Below are 20073 nucleotides of genomic sequence, written 5' to 3'. Positions count from 1 at the left end.
GTTTTACCAGTGTGTGACCACATTATGGTTGTGCAGTAACCATGATGAAGAGAAATGTGAATCTAATTCCCTGCAGCCACAGTTATAGAAGGTTTTGATCAGCCAGATATTGTGGCACAAGCTTTTAATCCCAGCACTCGAGAGGCACAGTCTAGAAATCTCTGATTTTGAGGCCACCTTGGTCTACAGAGGAAGTTCCAGAACAGCCAGGGCTATACAGAGAAACCAAACAAAAGAGAAGAAAACCTGAGGAGGGGAGCTGTTGTGTGAGTGCTGGGAACCCAGTCTGGGTAACGAAAAAGAGCAGCAGGTTCTCTTAACCTCTGGGTATCTGTTCACCCCCAGAAGATGCTTTTAATTAGAAAAAAAATTTTGATTGCAAAACTTTCAACAAGTTCTTAAGTTCTAGTGTCACAGAGCTAAGGGGAAAAGCTCAACCATCCTTCCCCACACGATAGTAATTATCTTCAGTACAGAGAAAGTAGACAGAAGGAAATGAGGCTGTGAAGGGGGCGATGACCATGGAGCATCAGTGAAGGGACGACAGCAACAAGCAGGGGGACAGGAAAGAGCATGTACCTGTGCCAGGGGATGATGCTGAAGGGACCTGGAGGGGCAAGAATGAGTCTGAGATGGAGAGGAAAAGAGGAAGTGAGGGAGAGGAGGCCGGAAGCCTGAGGGAGACTGAGGGAAGGTCTCAAGCTAGAGGAGAAGCACAGGAAACCAGTACAGACAATATTTAGGGCCACCTACTTTGATGATCTCATGTGGAGGACCGCCCAGAGTGACACTGCATGTGTGCATGGGCGTGCCACCTCACTGGGTAGGGACTGGCCTGGTATAAATTTCTCTGACTCTGGTGGCAGGCTGCATCAGATCAAGGTGAAGGCACCAATTTTATTCTGTTTCTTTACTCTGTTCCCAAGGGACTCTGAGGACCCAGTTACTGGTGAGTGAGACGAAGGGACTGGGAGATGAGTGGGGTGTGGGAGCCCTGAAAATGTGTCAAAGCCTCCAGGCACCCAGGAGTGACATGAATCTTGGTCCTTGGGAGAGATGATCAGAGCCACAGGGCCCTGGAGGGATTTCCTTAGATAAGGACTAGGAACTTGCATGACTGGACCAGGAAAAGTCCTGAATTCACAGCCTGGATTTATTCTGAGCTGTGTCCTCTGTGTGCTGGGGTTGTGGAGGGGTTGGGGGGTGAAGGCAGGGGTGGTGGTTGGGGTAATACAGCAGATTTTCTCATTCTCTCTGCAGCTCCAGTCACACCATAGGCAGCAGGGTCTCAGGAAGGGCCATGGCAAAGGGAGCAACCAGAAAGTGCAATCATTCTCTCACTCTGAGCCTTTTGGTTCTGCTGAGCTCTCTGGGCACCATGCAGGTAGATGGTGAGTTCTCCGGGTCTGCATGGAGTGGGGTTGGGTTACAGAATATGGACCTGGTTTAAGTCAGGAAGCTCACAACTGGGTTATGGGGAGGGAAGCTACAGGGCTTCTCTTTCTCTCCTTCAAGGACCAGGGGCCTTGGGCTCTCCCTGGCTCCACTCCACCCAGCCTTCACTGGATTGAAGAAGTCAGGAAAAAGTTATGGTGTGGAGGGTGTGGGACAAGCTACATGGATAAATAGCACATCTGGTAATGCACTCAGCACCACTGGGGTCTGCAGGGAACCTAAAACCAATCACCAGGCTGGCTATGCTGGGAACATTTCTGGGTTAAACATTTTGAGATGTGTGGGTGGCCCCGCCCATCAACTGGGGGCCATGCTTCTCTACTGATGCTGGTCACTACAGGTTGTATCTCCGCTCTGTTGGATATTTCGGCTAAAGTCATCACCATTTGGTCGTAGGGGCCTCTTGCTTCCCTGGAGTCTGGGACTTTCTAGTGGCTACACCTAATTCAGAGTCCTCCACTGCTCCATGTGTCTACTCAATTTCCTGACCCTCTGTACTTCTCTCCTGTCCCTTCCATTGCCTGCTCCTGCTCCCCCTTTTCCCTCCCTCTCTGCTCTCTCTCCCAGACCCCTCCCTCCCTCTGCCTCCTGTTATTGTTTTGTTCCCTGTTCTATGTAGGATTGAAACAGTTATACTTTGTCTTCCTACTTCTTAAGCTCTGGGAGTTTTCTTTAAACTACGACTGTACACATTCACAGTAGCACTGAGGCATTGTTCCTGAGTGACAGTCAATAATGAAGCCAGAGAGAAATAATCACTGCACTTCCTGGGGCAATGAGTGGTCTCTACTTGTTGTGACCTGATTGACCCTCCTAGGAAGTCCATCTGGGTCTGTCTTTGAGGTGGTTCACTTTTAAATTGTTTTAGGTATATTTTGATTTTATGTGCATAATATCTTAACTTCATTATGCATGTGTACCATGTGTTTGCTTCTTGCCCTTGGAAACTAAAACAGGGCATAGGACCCCTGTAAAATAGAGTTACAGGCAGTTATGAACTACCTAGTGGTTTCAGGGAATAAATCTAGATCTTTGTCAAGAGCAACCAGTGCCCCATCCTCTGTGCCATCTCTCTAGCCTCACTGGTCTGGTTTTACATAGTTGACAGAGGAGTCTTGGGAAGGCAGCGTTTAGATACCTGTTCACCTATAATGGATTTTCTTCATTACACTTCCTGGTGCTCCTTTTCTCCTCAAACTATACCTTTTGTATTTTTCCTTTCCCAGCTTTCTACTTTTCATTCTGCATAAGAGTAGCCTCTAACGACCACAAGACAGGATGTGTTGAAATATCTTCTGCCAAAGCCATTAATCCTAAACTCTTTCATTTTGCCTTAGGCAATTGTTCCTGGGGGTTGTGATGGTGGTGCAGGATGGGAGGGCAGAGCCGCAAAGCAAACACATTCTTCAAAACAATATTACAAGATAATTTTCTAGGACACTTTTCCTCTGAAACCAATACTAGGTTGTTAATATCTACATTTCTCAAGGCATCACAGTTGTCCATGGTCTTGCGCCTATGGCCCATTACACTCCGCTAAAATGATCAACTCCTTTGCCAATTCAAGGTTCAAAATTCCACATTCTGCCCACGAGCGGCTTGGTCAGGCTTGTCACAGCATTACCCCACTCCCAGGTCCCAACTTCTTCTTCTTTTTTTTTTTATCTATTATTCTTTTTTTTCTTTTTTATTAACTTGAGTATTTCTTATATACATTTCGAGTGTTATTCCCTTTCCCGGTTTCCATGCAAACATCCCCTAATCCCTCCCCCTCCCCTTCTTTATGGGGGTTCCCCCCCCCATCCCCCCCCCATTTCCACCCTCCCCCCAAACATCTAGTTCACTGGGGGGTCAGTCTTAGCAGGACCCAGGGCTTCCCCTTCCACTGGTGCTCTTACTAGGATATTCATTGCTACCTATGAGGTCAGAGTCCAGGGTCAGTCCATGTATAGTCTTTAGGTAGTGGCTTAGTCCCTGGAAGCTCTGGTTGCTTGGCATTGTTGTACATATGGGGTCTCGAGCCCCTTCAAGCTCTTCCAGTTCTTTCTCTGATTCCTTCAACGGGGGTCCTATTCTCAGTTCAGTGGTTTGCTGCTGGCATTCGCCTCTGTATTTGCTGTATTCTGGCTGTGTCTCTCAGGGGCGATCTACATCCGGCTCCTGTCAGCATGCACTTCTTTGCATCATCCATCTTGTCTAATTGGATGGCTGTATATGTATGGGCCACATGTGGGGCAGGATCTGAATGGGTGTTCCTTCTGTGTCTGTTTTAATCTTTGCCTCTCTATTCCCTGCCAAGGGTATTCTTGTTCCCCTTTTAAAGAAGGAGTGAAGCATTCACATTTTGATCATCCGTCTTGAGTTTCATGTGTTCTAGGCATCTAGGGTAATTCAAGCATTTGGGCTAATAGCCACTTACCAATGAGTGCATACCATGTGTGTTTTTCTGTGATTGGGGTTACCTCACTCAGGATGATATTTTCCAGTTCCAACCATTTGCCTACGAATTTCACAAAGTCATTGTTTTTGATAGCTGAGTAATATTCCATTGTGTAGATGTACCACATTTTCTGTATCCATTCCTCTGTTGAAGGGCATCTGTGTTCTTTCCAGCTTCTGCCTATTATAAATAAGGCTGCTATGAACATAGTGGAGCACGTGTCTTTTTTATATGTTGGGGCATCTTTTGGGTATATGCCCAAGAGAGGTACTGCTGGATCCTCAGGCAGTTCAATGTCCAATTTTCTGAGGAACCTCCAGACTGATTTCCAGAATGGTTTTACCAGTCTGCAATCCCACCAACAATGGAGGGGTGTTCCTCTTTCTCCACATCCTTGCCAGCATTTGCTGTCACCTGAGTTTTTGATCTTAGCCATTCTCACTGGTGTGAGGTGAAATCTCAGGGTTGTTTTGATTTGCATTTCCCTTATGACTAAAGATGTTGAACATTTCTTTAGGTGTTTCTCAGCCATTCGGCATTCCTCAGCTGTCAATTCTTTGTTTAACTCTGGACCCCATTTTTTAATAGGGTTATTTGTCTCCCTGCGGTCTAACTTCTTGAGTTCTTTGTATATTTTGGATATAAGGCCTCTATCTGTTGTAGGATTGGTAAAGATCTTTTCCCAATCTGTTGGTTACCATTTTGTCCTAACCACAGTGTCCTTTGCCTTACAGAAGCTTTGCAGTTTTATGAGATCCCATTTGTCGATTCTTGATCTTAGAGCATAAGCCATTGGTGTTTTGTTCAGGAAAATTTTCCAGGGCCCATGTGTTCCAGATGCTTCCCTAGTTTTTCTTCTATTAGTTTGAGTGTGTCTGGTTTGATGTGGAGGTCCTTGATCCATTTGGACTTAAGCTTTGTACAGGGTGATAAGCATGGATCAATCTGCATTCTTCTACATGTTGACTTCCAGTTGAACCAGCACCATTTGCTAAAAATGCTATCTTTTTTCCATTGGATGGTTTTGGCTCCTTTGTCAAAAATCAAGTCCCTGTAGGTGTGTGGGTTCATTTCTGGGTCTTCAATTCTGTTCCATTGGTCTATCTGTCTGTCTCTGTACCAATACCATGCAGTTTTTATCACTATTGCTCTGTAATACTGCTTGAATTCAGGGATAGTGATCCCCCCTGAAGTCCTTTTATTGTTGAGGATAGTTTTAGCTATCCTGGGTTTTTTGTTATTCCAGATGATTTTGCAAATTGTTCTGTCTAACTCTTTGAAGAATTGGATTGGTATTTTGATGGGGATTGCATTGAATCTGTAGATCGCTTTTGGTAAAATGGCCATTTTTACTATATTAATCCTGCCAATCCATGAGCATGGGAGATCTTTCCATCTTCTGAGGTCTTCTTCAATTTCTTTCTTCAGTGTCTTGAAGTTCTTATTGTACAGATCTTTTACTTGCTAGGTTACAGTCACACCGAGGTACTTTATATTATTTGGGTCTATTATGAAGGGTGTTGTTTCCCTAATTTCTTTCTCAGCTTGTTTCTCTTTTGTGTAGAGGAAGGCTACTGATTTATTTTTAGTAGTTCTCTGGTGGAACTTTTGGGATCACTTAAATATACTATTAAATCAACTGCAAATAGTGATATTTTGACTTCTTATTTTCCCATCTGTATCCCCTTGACCTCCTTTTGTTGTCTGAATGCTCTGGCTAGAACTTCAAGAACTATATTGAATAAGTAGGGAGAGAGTGGGCAGCCTTGTCTAGTCCCTGATTTTAGTGGGATTGCTTCAAGTTTCTCTCCATTTAGTTTAATGTTAGCAACTGGTTTGCTGTATATGGCTTTTACTATGTTTAGGTATGGGCCTTGAATTCCTATTCTTTCCAGGACTTTTATCATGAAGGGGTGTTGAATTTTGTCAAATGCTTTCTCAGCATCTAATGAAATGATCATGTGGTTTTGTTCTTTCAGTTTGTTTATATAATGGATCACGTTGATGGTTTTCCGTATATTAAACCATCCCTGCATGCCTGGGATGAAGCCTACTTGATCATGGTGGATGATTGTTTTGATGTGCTCTTGGATTCGGATTGCCAGAATTTTATTGAGTATTTTTGCGTCGATATTCATAAGGGAAATTGGTCTGAAGTTCTCTTTTTTTGTTGGGTCTTTGTGTGGTTTAGGTATAAGAGTAATTGTGGCTTCATAGAAGGAATTCGGTAGTGCTCCATCTGTTTCAATTTTGTGGATTATTTTGGATAATATTGGTATGAGGTCTTCTATGAACGTCTGATAGAATTCTGCACTAAACCTGTCTGGATCTGGGCTCTTTTTGGTTGGGAGACCTTTAATGACTGCTTCTATTTCCTTAGGAGTTATGGGGTTGTTTAAATGGTTTATCTGTTCCTGATTCAACTTCGGTACCTGGTATCTGTCTGGGAAATTGTCCATTTCCTGCAGATTTTCAAGTTTTGTTGAATATAGGCTTTTATAGTAAGATCTGATGATTTTTTGAATTTCCTCTGAATCTGTAGTTATGTCTCCCTTTTCATTTCTGATTTTGTTAATTTGTACACACTCTCTGTGTCCTCTCGTTAGTCTGGCTAAGGGTTTATCTATCTTGTTGATTTTCTCAAAGAACCAACTTTTTGGTTCTGTTGATTCTTTCTATGGTCCTTTTGTTTCTACTTGGTTGATTTCAGCTCTGAGTTTGATTATTTCCTGCCTTCTACTCCTCCTGGGTGTATTTGCTTCTTTTTGTTCTAGAGCTTTTTAGGTGTGCTGTCAAGCTGCTGACATATGCTCTTTCCTGTTTCTTTCTGCAGGCACTCAGCGCTATGAGTTTTCCTCTTAGCACAGCTTTCATTGTGTCCCATAAGTTTGGGTATGTTTGTACAACCTTCATTTTCATTAAATTCTAAAAAGTCTTTAATTTCTTTCTTTATTTCTTCCTTGACCAGGTTATCATTGAGTAGAGCATTGTTCAATTTCCACGTATATGTGGGCATTCTTCCCTTATTGTTATTGAAGTCCAGTTTTAGGCCGTGGTGGTCTGATAGCACGCATGGGATTATTTCTATCTTTCTGTACCTGTTGAGGCCCGTTTTTTGACCAATTATACGGTCAATTTTGGAGAAAATACCATGAGGAGCTGAGAAGAAGGTTTATCCTTTTGCTTTAGGATAGAATGTTCTATAAATATCTGTTAAGTCCATTTGGCTCATGACTTCTTTAGTCTGTCTATGTCTCTGTTTAATTTGTTTCCAAGATCTGTCCATTGATGAGAGTGGGGTGTTGAAATCTCCTACTATTATTGTGTGAGGTGCAATGTGTGTTTTGAGCTTTAGTAAGGTTTCTTTTACGTATGTAGGTGCCCTTGTATTTGGGGCATAGATATTTAGGATTGAGAGTTCATCTTGGTGGATTTTTCCTTTGATGAATATGAAGTGTCCTTCCTTATCTTTTTTGATGAATTTTAGTTGAAAATTGATTTTATTTGATATTAGAATGGCTACTCCAGCTTGCTTCTTCAGACCATTTGCTTGGAAAGTTGTTTTCCAGCCTTTCACTCTGAAGTAGTGTCTGTCTTTGTCTCTGAGGTGTGTTTCCTGTAGGCAGCAGAATGCAGGGTCCTCGTTGCGTATCCAGCTTTTTAATCTATGTCTTTTTATTGGAGAGTTGAGGCCATTGGTGTTGAGAGATAGTAAGGAATAGTGATTATTGCTTCCTGTTATATTCATATTTGGATATGAGGTTATGTTTGTGTGCTTTTCTTCTCTTTGTTTTGTTGCCAAGACGATTAGTTTCTTGCTTCTTCTAGGGCATAGCTTGCCTCCTTATGTTGGGCTTTACCATTTATTATCCTTTGTAGTGCTGGATTTGCAGAAAGATATTGTGTAAATTTGGTTTTGTCATGGAATATCTTGGTTTCTCCATCTATGTTAAATGAGAGTTTTGCAGGATACAGTAACCTGGGCTGGCATTTGTGTTCTGTTAGGGTCTGTATGACATCTGTCCAGGATCTTCTGGCTTTCATAGTTTCTGGTGAAAAGTCTGAGTGATTCTGAGAGGTCTGCCTTTATATGTTACTTGACCTTTTTCCCTTACTGCTTTTAATATTCTTTCTTTATTTTGTGCGTTTGGTGTTTTGACTATTATGTGACAGGAGGTGTTTCTTTTCTGGTCCAATCTATTTGGAGTTCTGTAGGCTTCTTGTATGCCTACGGGTATCTCTGTTTTTAGGTTAGGGAAGTTTTCTTCTATGATTTTGTTGAAGATATTTACTGGTCCTTTGAGCTGGGAGTCTTCACTCTCTTCTATACCTATTATCCTTAGGTTTGATCTTCTCATTGAGTCCTGGATTTCCTGTATGTTTTGGACCAGTAGCTTTTTCCGCTTTACATTATCTTTGACAGTTGAGTCAATGATTTCTGTGGAATCTTCTGCTCCTGAGATTCTCTCTTCCATCTCTTGTATTCTGTTGGTGAAGCTTGTATCTACAGCTCCTTGTCTCTTCTTTTGGTTTTCTATATCCAGGGTTGTTTCCATTTGTTCTTTCTTGATTGCTTCTATTTCCATTTTTAATTCCTTCAACTGTTTGATTGTGTTTTCCTGGAATTCTTTCAAGGATTTTTGCGATTCCTCTCTGTAGGCTTCTACTTGTTTATTAATGCTTTCCTGTGTTTCTCTAAGGGAGTTCTTCACGTCTTCCTTGAAGTCCTCCAGCATCATGATCAAATATGATTTTGATTCTAGATCTTGCTTTTCTGTTGTGTTTGGATATTCCGTGTTTGCTTTGGTGGGAGAATTGGGCTCCGATGATGCCATGTAGTCTTGGTTTCTGTTGTTTGGGTTCCTGTGCTTGCCTCTCGCCATCAGATTATCTCTAGTGTTACTTTGTTCTGCTATTTCTGACAGTGGCTAGACTGTCCTATAAGCCTGTGTTTCAGGAGTGCTGTAGACCTGTTTTCCTCTTTTCTTTCAGCCAGTTATGGGGACAGAGTGTTCTGCTTTCGTGCGTGTAGTTTTTCTTCTCTACAGGTCTTCAGCTGTTCCTGTGGGCCTGTGTCTTGAGTTCACCAGGCAGGTCTCTTGCAGCAGAAAAGTTGGTCTTACCTGTGGTCCCGAGGCTCAAGTTTGCTCGTGGGGTGTTGCTTATGAGCTCTCCAGGGCGGCAGCAACCAAGAAGATCTGTGCCGCCCTTTCCTGGAGCTTCCGTGCACCAGGGTTCTAGATGGTGTTTGGTGTTTTCCTCTGGCATCAGAGATGTGTGCAGAGTGCAGTCTCTTCTGGTTTCCCAGGTGTGTCTTCCTCTCTGAGGGTTTAGCTCTCCCTCCCATGGGATTTGGGTGCAGAGAACTGTTTATCCGGTTGGTCCTTTCAGGTTCTGGCGGTGTCTCAGACACAGCGGTCCTGCTGCTCCTTGGCCCTCCTCTACGGGAACCCAGAGGCCGTATACATCTTGGGCCAGGGATGTGAGCAGGGGTGGGCAGTGTTGGTGGTCTCTTCCGCTCTGCAGCCTCAGGAATGCCCACCTGACCAGGCGGTGAGGTCTCTCTCCCACGGGGTTTGGGAGCAGAGAGCTGCTGCGGGCAGGGATCCGCGGGTTTGGGACTCCCGCTAACCACCAGAAGTGCCCGGTCCTAGAGGAATTTTGCCTCTGTGTGTCCTGAGTTCACCAGGCAGGTCGCTTGTAGCAGAAAAGTTGGTCTTACCTGTGGTCCCGAGGCTCAAGTTTGCTCGTGGGGTGCTGCCTACAAGCTCTCCGCAGCCACAGCAACCAGGAAGATCTGCGCTGCCCTTTCCGGGAGCTTCCGTGCACCCCCCAGGTCCCAACTTTTATCTTGGTTAGTGTGGTGGTTTGAATATGCTTGGCCTAGGAGGTGGCACTTTTAGGATATTTGGCCTTGTTGCAGCAGGTATGACCTGGTTGGAGGAAGTGTGTCACTGTGGGGTCGGGCTTTGAGACCCTTCTCCTAGCTGCCTTAGGACAGTCTGCTCCTCAATTATTTTGGGTAAAGATGTAACCCTCTCAGGACCTCCTGCACCGTGACTGCCTGGATGCTGCCATACTTCCACCTTGATGATAATAGACTGAACATCTGAACCTATAAGCCAGCTCCAACTACAGGTTGTCCTTTATAAAGTTGCCTTGGTCGTGGTGTCTGTTCACAGCAGGAAAACCTTAAAGACAGTCAGTGTCCTGATTAAGGCACAGTGACCATTTTATTGGGGCTTGCTTACCATTGGTCAGGTTCATTTCTTTTTTCTCAGGGTGGGGAGCATGGCAGCACACAGCAATATATGGTAGCTGAGAGTTCTACGTCCTTACCTAAATGCCACAGAAGACAGAGACTCTGGGTTACAAACTGGTTTTTCAAACTTCAGGCTAGCTCCAGTGACCCACTTCCTCTTCTTTGGCTACAACAAAGCCATACTACTAATTTCATTACTCATCTCTCTTGACATGTGCACTTCTTTGAGTCTTTTTACACACACTTCAGTACAAGTTTTAGAGGTTCTAGATTCTGTATTACATGTAGTACGGACTAGCCTCTGACCAGATTCCTGCCAGACATTTCTATGACACATGGGCACTAGATCCAGAGAATTGTGGTGGTTTGCTGATGACGAAAAGTCCTGTGTCCAAAGCATGAGGAGAAGCCTGAGTTTAAACTGTGTGCTTCACAACCATGAGAACCTGAGCTGATCATTGGACCTCCTGTACAAGGGCTGGGCATGGTGCTGTGTGCTTTCCTTGTCAGGACTAGCAAGGCAGAGGCAATAATCTATAACTTCATTGCTCTCTGAAGATCTTTGGCTCCTGTAGGCTTCACAGACACTGCATGCACATGGTACACAGAAGCACATGGAAATATTGATACACATAAAATAAGAATAAGTAAGATCTGAGTCCCTGGTGAGACTTTCAATCTACTTTGTGAATCCAAAGCATGTTAGAGGCCTTGTGTAATCAGCATTACTGTGGTATTTTTATAAGACATTATCAAAACATTGTTCTTAATAAAAGTTTGTTGTTAATACCATTCTAAGACAACTTGCTGCCCTCCTGCTCCTCCATCTCCTCCTCGTCCTCATCACCTTCATCATCACCATCATCATCATCTTTTATTGATGCAAATAATTGAAGTCAGGAATGCTTTCTTTAAGTCACCTTCATTATTCACAGCTCCTCAATTAGCAAAACAGTTTCCTTTAATTAAACTTCAAAGTGGATTTTATTTTTTTATTGGATATTTTATTTAGATTTCTTTTTTATGTTAGATATATTTTATTGTGTGTTTTTAAATTTACATTTCAAATGCTTTCCCATATCCTAGTCCCTAAACCCCCTATTTCATCCCACCTTCCCCTTCTTTTATGAGGGTATTCACCCTCCCCAACCTCCCACCCCTTCCTGCCTACCCACCCTGACATTCCCCTACACTGGAGGGTTCAGATCTCTCCTTGAAAATGGATTAGGTGTGTGGTTTAATGTGGGAGAAGCTGAGATCTGGTGACCAACAGTGCTGTGTGACAGAGCCCAGAAGGAGCAGGGATGAGCACTGAGCTCCCAGCTGGCAACTCCCCTCTCCATGACAAGCTGGGGCATTGCCTCAGGAGCTTCCCTGAACATCAGGCTCCATGTCGAATTTCCATGTGTACTATGATGCCTCCCTTCCCCCTGTGTGCTCAGATAGATTTTCATCCCAGGAACATGGATGCTATCTGACATATTTTATTCTTTACTACTTGATAATAGTCACTAAAAGTACTTCCAAGACAAATCACATTGGGGACATATATGCCTTTCAGGAATAATAAGACAGTTAAATATGGGGTAGAATTAAGATACAGAAGCTGCTGGACTTCTTCATTAGAGGCTTCTTTTCCTGATCCATCAGAGAGATTCTGAGTACAAGGAAACTGTGACTCCTATGGACCCCTGCTCCCACTTTGGACCTCACCTGCATGTTTCTCTCACAGGTGCAGACTCTCTAAGTTGTAACTTTACTGTCAAGTACAGATCCTCACCTGGACAATGCTCAGTGAATGGAAAGATTGTCCTTTTTTTTGATGATGTAAGACAGAACTCACCTGTGTGTAAACCTGAAAAGAAGGGAAATGGCACTAAGGTGTGTGCTGATTTGGACCAAAGATTGAAAGACATTTTTCAGAAAGTGACGAACCTGGAGTCAGGGCTATTTGATCAGTCCAAGGGTGAGTATGAGACAGAATGCAAAGATAGAGATTATGAATAAGGAAGAGGAAGAAGAGAGCATATGCAGGAAGAGATTGTGTATGCATCTGCATTTAAGAGCTGAATATTGACCAAACCTTCAGGTACATGGCACCCAATGTGTAAGAAGCAGCAAGCCAGGGAGGAAAGAATACAGACCCTAAGCATGCAGAGAGCGACTGGACCATTGAGGGAGGATGATTCTATAAAGGGTGGAAGATGATGGTGTTGGGTGTCATTTGCAGGTAATCACACCTTGCAGATCAATGTACAATGTCAATATAATCAAGGAGAATTCATGGATGGATGCTGGACCTTCATGATTGGTAGAGAGTATCCCTTCTACTTTTATCCAAAAAATATGACCTGGAAAGGAAATCAGTCTAATGTCAGCAAGACCATGAGTCGATGGGAGAATAACAAGGAACTAGGCCAAAGTCTCAAGTTCCTCTCCACTGGAGATTTCAGTCAGTGCCTCAAGAAATTATTGACAGACTCCAGAGAATTGTCAAGTAAGTAATTAATAAGATAACAACAAGGAAGCATCCACATGGGGATTGGGGGATATGAAAATCCTAATGACTTCTCTATTTACTTGTAAGGATGTATGCACAATGGAAAGTTTGATAGTCTGCATGAGTCATTTCAGGTGGTCTTCCTCTGTAGGGAGTCAGTGATGGCCACTAGGATTTCTCTTCCCCATCTCACCTCCCTGTAGTAGAAAATTTAAATCCTGGCCTGAGTCTTCCACTCTGACTTGATCATAGTATTGTCACAGAGACACACTGAAAGGCTTTATCATTTTAACAACCCTCATGTAGCACAATAGCTGGGCAGCTGCCTACCCTCCAGGCTGTTAGAATCTGCTTCGTATCGATAACCCCGAGCTATTGCTTACTATTTAATATGTTCCTTCCGGTCTCCAAATGTGCATGCTCTTTTGACCATTATCCCATCGCTGTTTCTCCTTGCTCCCTCTAGCACCTTCCTCTAGCCCAGGGTAGCTTCTTCGTTTTTCCTCCTCCTTGTAATCCTCTCTCTTCAAGGTCCTCCAAACCTCTACCCCACCTACGTCTCTTCTGCCCAGCTATTGGTGGTTGGTATCTTTATTTATAGATCACAATTACCTGGGGGTAGAATGCAATTAATCAGTTTTAGGGGCTCAAATTAGCATAAGAATACAAGCAGCTTCAGGCCCATCCACTACACCTCTCAATGTTTCTCCTTCCCTGTTAAGCAGTGGCCCAGGCTCTAAATGGCCTGCCAGTGAGCCCCACGTCTGTGTGCATCACTGTAAACTTCCAGCCTTTTCTTGCTTCAGTATAGCTGCCTTCCCACCAGCTTTAACATCACTTTTGAAGGTTTCATTAATTTTCTCGGCACAATTAAACACCCCTAATTATGCCATCAACCAGAAAGTTCTAACCACAGGAAAAATGTCACATTTTTGATGATTCAGTAGACATTTGCTTTCTTTGATAATGGAACAAACTCTGTAAGGACATCTTAAATACACACTCTACTCCAGGGTTTGGGAAAATATTACCGCATTTGAATTCCCAGGGCTGCCCAGAGAGAAGTTACTGATCCAGGGGTGTTTTTAGCTTCGTTACTATTTTTTCCTGATTTTTTTTTTAGGACCAACAATAAAGGTACCAGATACCACCCAACCTACATCTACCAACCAGAGTCCATCTACAGGGAATAGCACCCAGCCTACAGCTACCACCCGTAATCTAATTATATTTGGAATTCTAGCAATCCTCCTTGCATTGATTGTGGTTGCTATGGGAGTGAAAAAAATTAGGTAAGGAAAGGGCTGTGTTCTCACTCTTCTTCTTGGTTTATAAATCAGGTAAGGACTTTGGAGACAGGTCCCAGTGGTTTGTTTAATCCAAGCCACTAGCTATTTCAGTGTCTGTCTACTAGAATGAAGTCTCGGCTTAGTCTTTAGCCCCCACTCCACGGTAATTTTGGAGATGATGATGGTTGGATACAGGAGGCACCAGAGTCAGTTTAACTCTGCAGTCAGAGGAGGATGAAACAGTAAAGTCCTGCTGAGGGAATAGAGAATCCAAGGATCCAAATAAGATACAAGGAAAATGGAAATGAGGGGATTTCTCCTCATATCCAAGAAATGGTTCTCTCAAGACTGTGAGTAAAGTCTGTTTGCTTTCTGTGGATGACATGATCCAACATCACACAATAATTCTAATAAGTAGGGCCAAATCTATACCTTAATAGCTCCCAGCTTAGGCCAACACTTAAGACAGAAGGATCAGAATGAGCAGAACTTTTAAGGAGTTGACATTGTGGGACAGACCTGTAATCCCTGCACTCAGGAGGCCCACGTAGAGGTCACCAAGTTCAAGGTCAACCTGGGGTGCTTAAGTACATCTGTATTAAGAACAAAGAGAACAATAAAACCCATTCATTTATTTAACTTGGCCACTCTACTTAGCCACAGTTCAGTGCACGTGGTACCATGATTCCAATGTCTCTGTCCTCTGAAGTTGAAGTCACCTGTGCTTATGCAGTAAATGTGAACCAAGTGTCCACTACTGTGGTTGTTAGCTTTTGCCACACAGTCTCAAGCTGAAATACAGGAATGTGATGAAGATTCCAATGTTCTAGCTATTTGAATATGATCTAAAAATATTCTGTATAGGCATAGGGAGGTAAAAGATTTACATCTAACATCAGGTGACATCCCATATTTAAGTCAATATAATTACTTTTGAATAACATGTTGTCTGAACATTTTTACTTTAAATGTATATATTTGGTCAGTCTTACAATTCCCATATCTGGAAAGCTGAGACAGGAGGATTGCCAAAAGAATCCAGGAATACAGTAGATTGTGCACTAAGCTCAAGTCCAGCTTGGGGGATAAAGTGAAGCTTTTTCCACACCTAACATGAAATTAAAAAGACCAACAAATACAAAATCTCTGCTATATTTTGCTGACCTTTCATGTTTGCTGAGTTTTTCATATTTCTTTTTATTTTATTTTAGTTTACAATCTTTGTTTCAGTATACTTACAACTCCAGAAACATCTGAAGTCTTATCATAGTGGAGCTCACAGTGGCAGAAAGTTCTAGAAGGAAAAGTGAAAGAGAGAAGGATTGGGTAACTGGTTCTGTGGTCTGTGATGTGGGGGAGTAGAGTGGGGGTTGCAGCTGATGCCCAGGCTCACACTCTAAGCCACACCCCTTTTGTCCTAGGTGCTTCCTGCTGCTCCCCTTCCTCTTCAGTATGAACTTCAGTCCCCATCACCAGCTGTATTGGAGGAATCTTGAACATATTTCTGTGGCTTCTCCAGCAAAGGAACATATTTCTCATGACATCTCAGAAAACCTTGCTGCTGACTTTGAACGAGATTGGTAGGAACTCAGGAGACTGATGGCTGTCGGAGCCTCACAAATCAGGGCATCAGGGTGCACTAGGCTGTTGCTATGATGACTTTCTCTTGCTGTGATCATTCTTCTGTCTGACACTTACCTGATAGCACTGCAGAGATCAAGCTCGGCATGGCTCTCAATTACTACTCACTGCCTAAAACAAGGACTTGCCATGGGTGACTCCATTTTACAAGCTGCAGTTGGCTCCCTCCTGAGTGTAATGCAGACATTGGAGGACGTGACACCTCACTTTACACAGAGACACATGCACACCCAGTTCCATCTGTGATGCAGAGGCTGATAATTAATTACCTTACTCCACAAAGTAAAAATATGTCACCTCCACACTTATCAAAATAGGTGGGAAGCAGTGACCACAAGTGCATCTCAAACCACATCAGAAACCAACTCTGAGGATTTATCTCACCCTCACCTGGAGCCCTGAATAGGTCACCTGATCCTGCAATAGTTATGTCACCACCAACTTGTACCCTGGCTGTTTTTGTCAGGGAAGAGAACTCCTGGCCATCTTAAGCCCTCAGCTCCATCCACACTGCTAATGTCTCCTCCTTGAATCACTGTCTGACAGTTCATCTGCTGCTCCATGCTAATGTGGGTCTGCATCTCACCTGCTGGATCCTCAGTCCTGCACCTCACCTGTGCAGTTCACTCAGTGCTGAGACCTGGTGCAGCCCTGCAGCTCTCCATGAGCTTCCTTCGCAGCTCCTCTAACCACCTGCATTCAATCTGTCTGTGTGTCTGTTATCCCTCTGTCTCTGCCTCCTGTCTGGTCTCTTTAAACTCTTATGGCAACCCGTTCACTCTTTAAAGTCATTCTGTGACCTAAGTCCATAAGAAAACTGTGTGGTGTTCAATGTGTGATCTGAGAGTTTATATTGGTAATTTTCTCTGTAGTCAAAAAGCCCATGTTGGCCAGGAGCCATTTGTCAAAAATAATTAGGATTACTTGGCAATCACAGCCAGTGAATTGGATGGAGCTGGTAAACTAAGACATAGATGCGAGTACCTATTTTCCTGGCATAACTCACTTATTCAGGATTTCATTCATAATATTATAACCATTTAATGAGTAAACTCTCCATTGGGAGAGAAATTAGGAATACCCAACATTTTCAAACAAATGGAATGCTCAAAGAAATTCATCATTCCTTTGAAACTCTCATCAACAAACTAAGCTTGTTCCCCTGACCCAATGCCTGCCTCACAGCACAGTGAAACCTCACAATGTGCAGGGTGAGATCTGATCTGTGTTTAAGAACAGAGGTGCATTCCATCAGCTTCTCAGGAGGATTGTGTTAGCAAAAATAAAAAATAAAGTAGAAAAGGAAATAAGCAAACCTCAGATCACACATCAACAATAATTAATGTATATGACGGGCATATCGATATACTATACTTCGAATTTATACTGTGCGAAAGAAAGCAAGGGGAAATGCTCATATACATAAGAAAGTTGAATGACAGACTGTAAGATGCCAAATCCTCAAACAGTGATGCCTCAAGGGACACATAGGACCACAGACTGGAGTGTGAACACATGACTATAACAGTCCTAGGCTAGACTGCACTGACATGCCAGGAACTACCAGGGGGCATGGAATAGGCATAACAATTTCACATTCAGTGACTGAAAGTTCTATATACATTTTAGTAAGGAACAAGGGACAAAGAGCGAACTCAGTCATACAGTGCTTGCTCTTTCCACGCATGAGGACCTGACTTTTCTCCTCAGAACCCATGCACACTGTGGTGGCACATGCTGGTAATCACAGTGCAGGGGACAGCAAGAGAGAAGTGCATCTCTGGGGCTTCCTCCTCAGCCAGTGTAGTTGAATTGGTGAGTTCCAGTATGGACTGACTCAAAACACAGTGTACATTGCATCCATGGCATTCTGAGAAGTGACATCCAGAGGTAAAGTGTAGTCTCCATGAGTATATGAGTGAGCATGCCCACATGTGTATATACACATGCGAAAATGATAGACACTGTGGACACAAACACAGCTAGAGACTTCTCCAGAGGCAATTCTCCGGAGAGGGAATGGGTATTTTATATATTAGTTATGCGATATTACCTGGCCTTTTTATAAGAGGCAAACAGCTGATAACTTCTTTGGTAATAATTTTCATAGACTATCGTTCAACTACTGGCCTTTGGTTCTAGGGCTGGGTAGGATTCACCCTCTCATTGTACGAGGTATCATGAGAAACTGAGTCAGACTCGAAGCATTAGACTCTGGTTGTTAAAAGAGGATGTTATAATTTTACTTTTGATGGGAGAACTCTTTGCATCTGCATTGCTGTCCTGAAAGATGGGCAGATCATGTCATGGATAGATGATGCAGATGCTTCCTTTTGGAAGGGGTATATTGCTGAAAATGGTACATTGAGAGACTGGTCTGGGGTTACTGAGCTCTCCTGGGTTCATAAAACCATAAAACTTATGAAGGATAAACCTACATTTAGGAGAAGGGAAGGGTGATTGTTACATGAGTTGACGTCACTCAGAGATCCAGTGGTCCTCGGTGCTGACAGTAGTGTTGGTGTAGACGGCAGTCATGGATAGCCCTGCCACATGACTAAATCCATCTCAGTGATTTCTAATCTAGACGACAGACATCATACTGGAGAGATAAGTGAGACCAGACAAAGACACCGTGTGTATAAACAAGAAGTAGGTTGTGAGCAAGAATAAATAATTGTAACCCACAGTGATTAAAGGGGCAACTACCCTTTGGTGGTTTCAAGACAGGCAGGAGGTAGGACAACTGAGACTGACAAGGAGCAGAAATCCCAGAAATGGAGAAATAAGGGCTTCATAACCTGATATAAGGGCCTCGGATTAAATCCTGTTGTAATTTTGGCTTCTTGTTTTTCTGGAAGGTTTAAATCTCTGAACAGAGAAAACCCCTCCATGCTTTGTGTTTTGCAAAATAGGTCTAGATGCACAATATTATCAAGTCTCACGCTGTCGTTGGTTAATTCGCCTTTTCACACACAGCTTCAATACTCTGGTGACATATATATGGTGGTTGTATAATGCAATATTTCCTGTTTTCCCCACAAATTTAAATTATGTAATGTGTTAATTTGCTTGCATCTGATGAAATAAAAAATTGGAACTAAGTTTGTGTATTCTTTTGCTTTTTTATCAGTCAATTTTCATTAAACACTTTGGGGGAAGGACTTTATCATGTAAACATTTCCACATAGCATCTATTTGAAGGCTGAAAACAGATACTTCAAATCACATACTCAGGGGTCAACTCTGCCACACCACAAAACAACACAAACACACACACACACACACAGACACACACACACACACACAGACACACACACACACACACAGACACACACACACTAGATTACATATGTGAATAGGAGTTCACACAAAAACCTCGACATACACAAGTTAGTCAAGTAAGTAGATCCTCAAAGATGTGAAATGCTGGAATGCCACAGGCCCCAAGTTATATTGTCTTCGGCCACCTTTAGTCTGCTTAGGTCCCTTGTGGCTATCAGATACAGCCTTAGAATTTATGAATGACCCTCAAGATTTTACCAATGCAGTAGCTAAGAATTTTATCAGACAGACATGGTATAGTATGACTAGGACTCTGACTGTGGGCCTCAGATATTCCCACCTATGTACTTTAAAGATAATTGATTCATGACTTCCATGTTTCTTTCTATATAAAGTTTATAAAATTGTTGGCAGGTAAAATTGAGGGTAACCTAAATCTGTGGTCACCCTGATAGGTTGGCCATAATATTTTAATTTTGTCTCCAGAAAAAAAAGTACCTTTTACCCACTTGAGGGATGGTTTTCCGTTTTTACACATGGAAGCAACTCTCGGCAGTGTAGTAGGAAACATGAAGACCATATAGCATGATTAGTTTTATTAGAGTGCACCCTGAGTATGGATAAGGTGGAAGATGGGGAACTTGGGCCCCCAGCTCATGCAGAACCTTGAAAGGGGGCACAGTGGAGCCAAGGAATGAGGTGAAGCCTCTTAGGGTAACTTGGGTTGGAGACGGAAGCTTCATTTGGCGGGAGTTGTTTGAGGGAGGAAGGACAGTTTCTAACTGTCCATAAATTCCTGTACAATGTTCTGCAGGGGAATGCCTACATCTAAGCAAGGGAAGGAGTGTATGAGGCGGCCTAGTATTCTGAGGTTGAGAGGGAGGGAAGGGGAGAAGGAAAAACAAAGGGAGCTCAGAGGGAAGAAGTGTCAAGCCAAGGGAGGCTGGTGGCAAAGAAACCAGAGTTTGAGCAAGGTTTAGTGAGAGGATCTGCTGGGGTGCACAGGGCAGGTCTCTCACACCTGAGGATCCTGTCACACAGTCATGAAGGCTTAGCTATAGTGATCACAGAATGCTTGTCTGATCCATCACCAGAGAGGTGTGATTGAGAATACAGTTGATATGCTATCTGTAAGCCAGTGTTCTCCATTAGAGAATGGGTCCTAAGAAAAAATGGTTACAATGAAATAAGTGTTTTCTTT

At 43.1% G+C, this 20073-nt stretch overlaps 1 protein-coding gene across 1 annotated transcript in view; it reads left to right on the top strand.

Moving 5' to 3' along the window:
• Positions 1–820: 820 nt before the first annotated feature.
• LOC116893570 (histocompatibility antigen 60b-like) overlaps positions 821–20073 on the top strand; it is a 191589-nt gene continuing 172336 nt past the window's right edge. Inside the window, exons 1-2 of the mRNA XM_032895277.1 lie at positions 821–882; positions 1261–1391. The gene's annotated coding sequence lies outside the window, so the exon portion shown is untranslated. The remainder of the gene's footprint in view (positions 883–1260; positions 1392–20073) is intronic.

The sequence above is a fragment of the Rattus rattus genome, chromosome 2 (genome assembly GCF_011064425.1).
Source record: "Rattus rattus isolate New Zealand chromosome 2, Rrattus_CSIRO_v1, whole genome shotgun sequence".
NCBI classification, from domain to species: domain Eukaryota; kingdom Metazoa; phylum Chordata; class Mammalia; order Rodentia; family Muridae; genus Rattus; species Rattus rattus.
The sequence above is the reverse complement of the archived record's forward strand: the minus strand, read 5'-3'. Positions and strand labels throughout refer to the sequence as shown.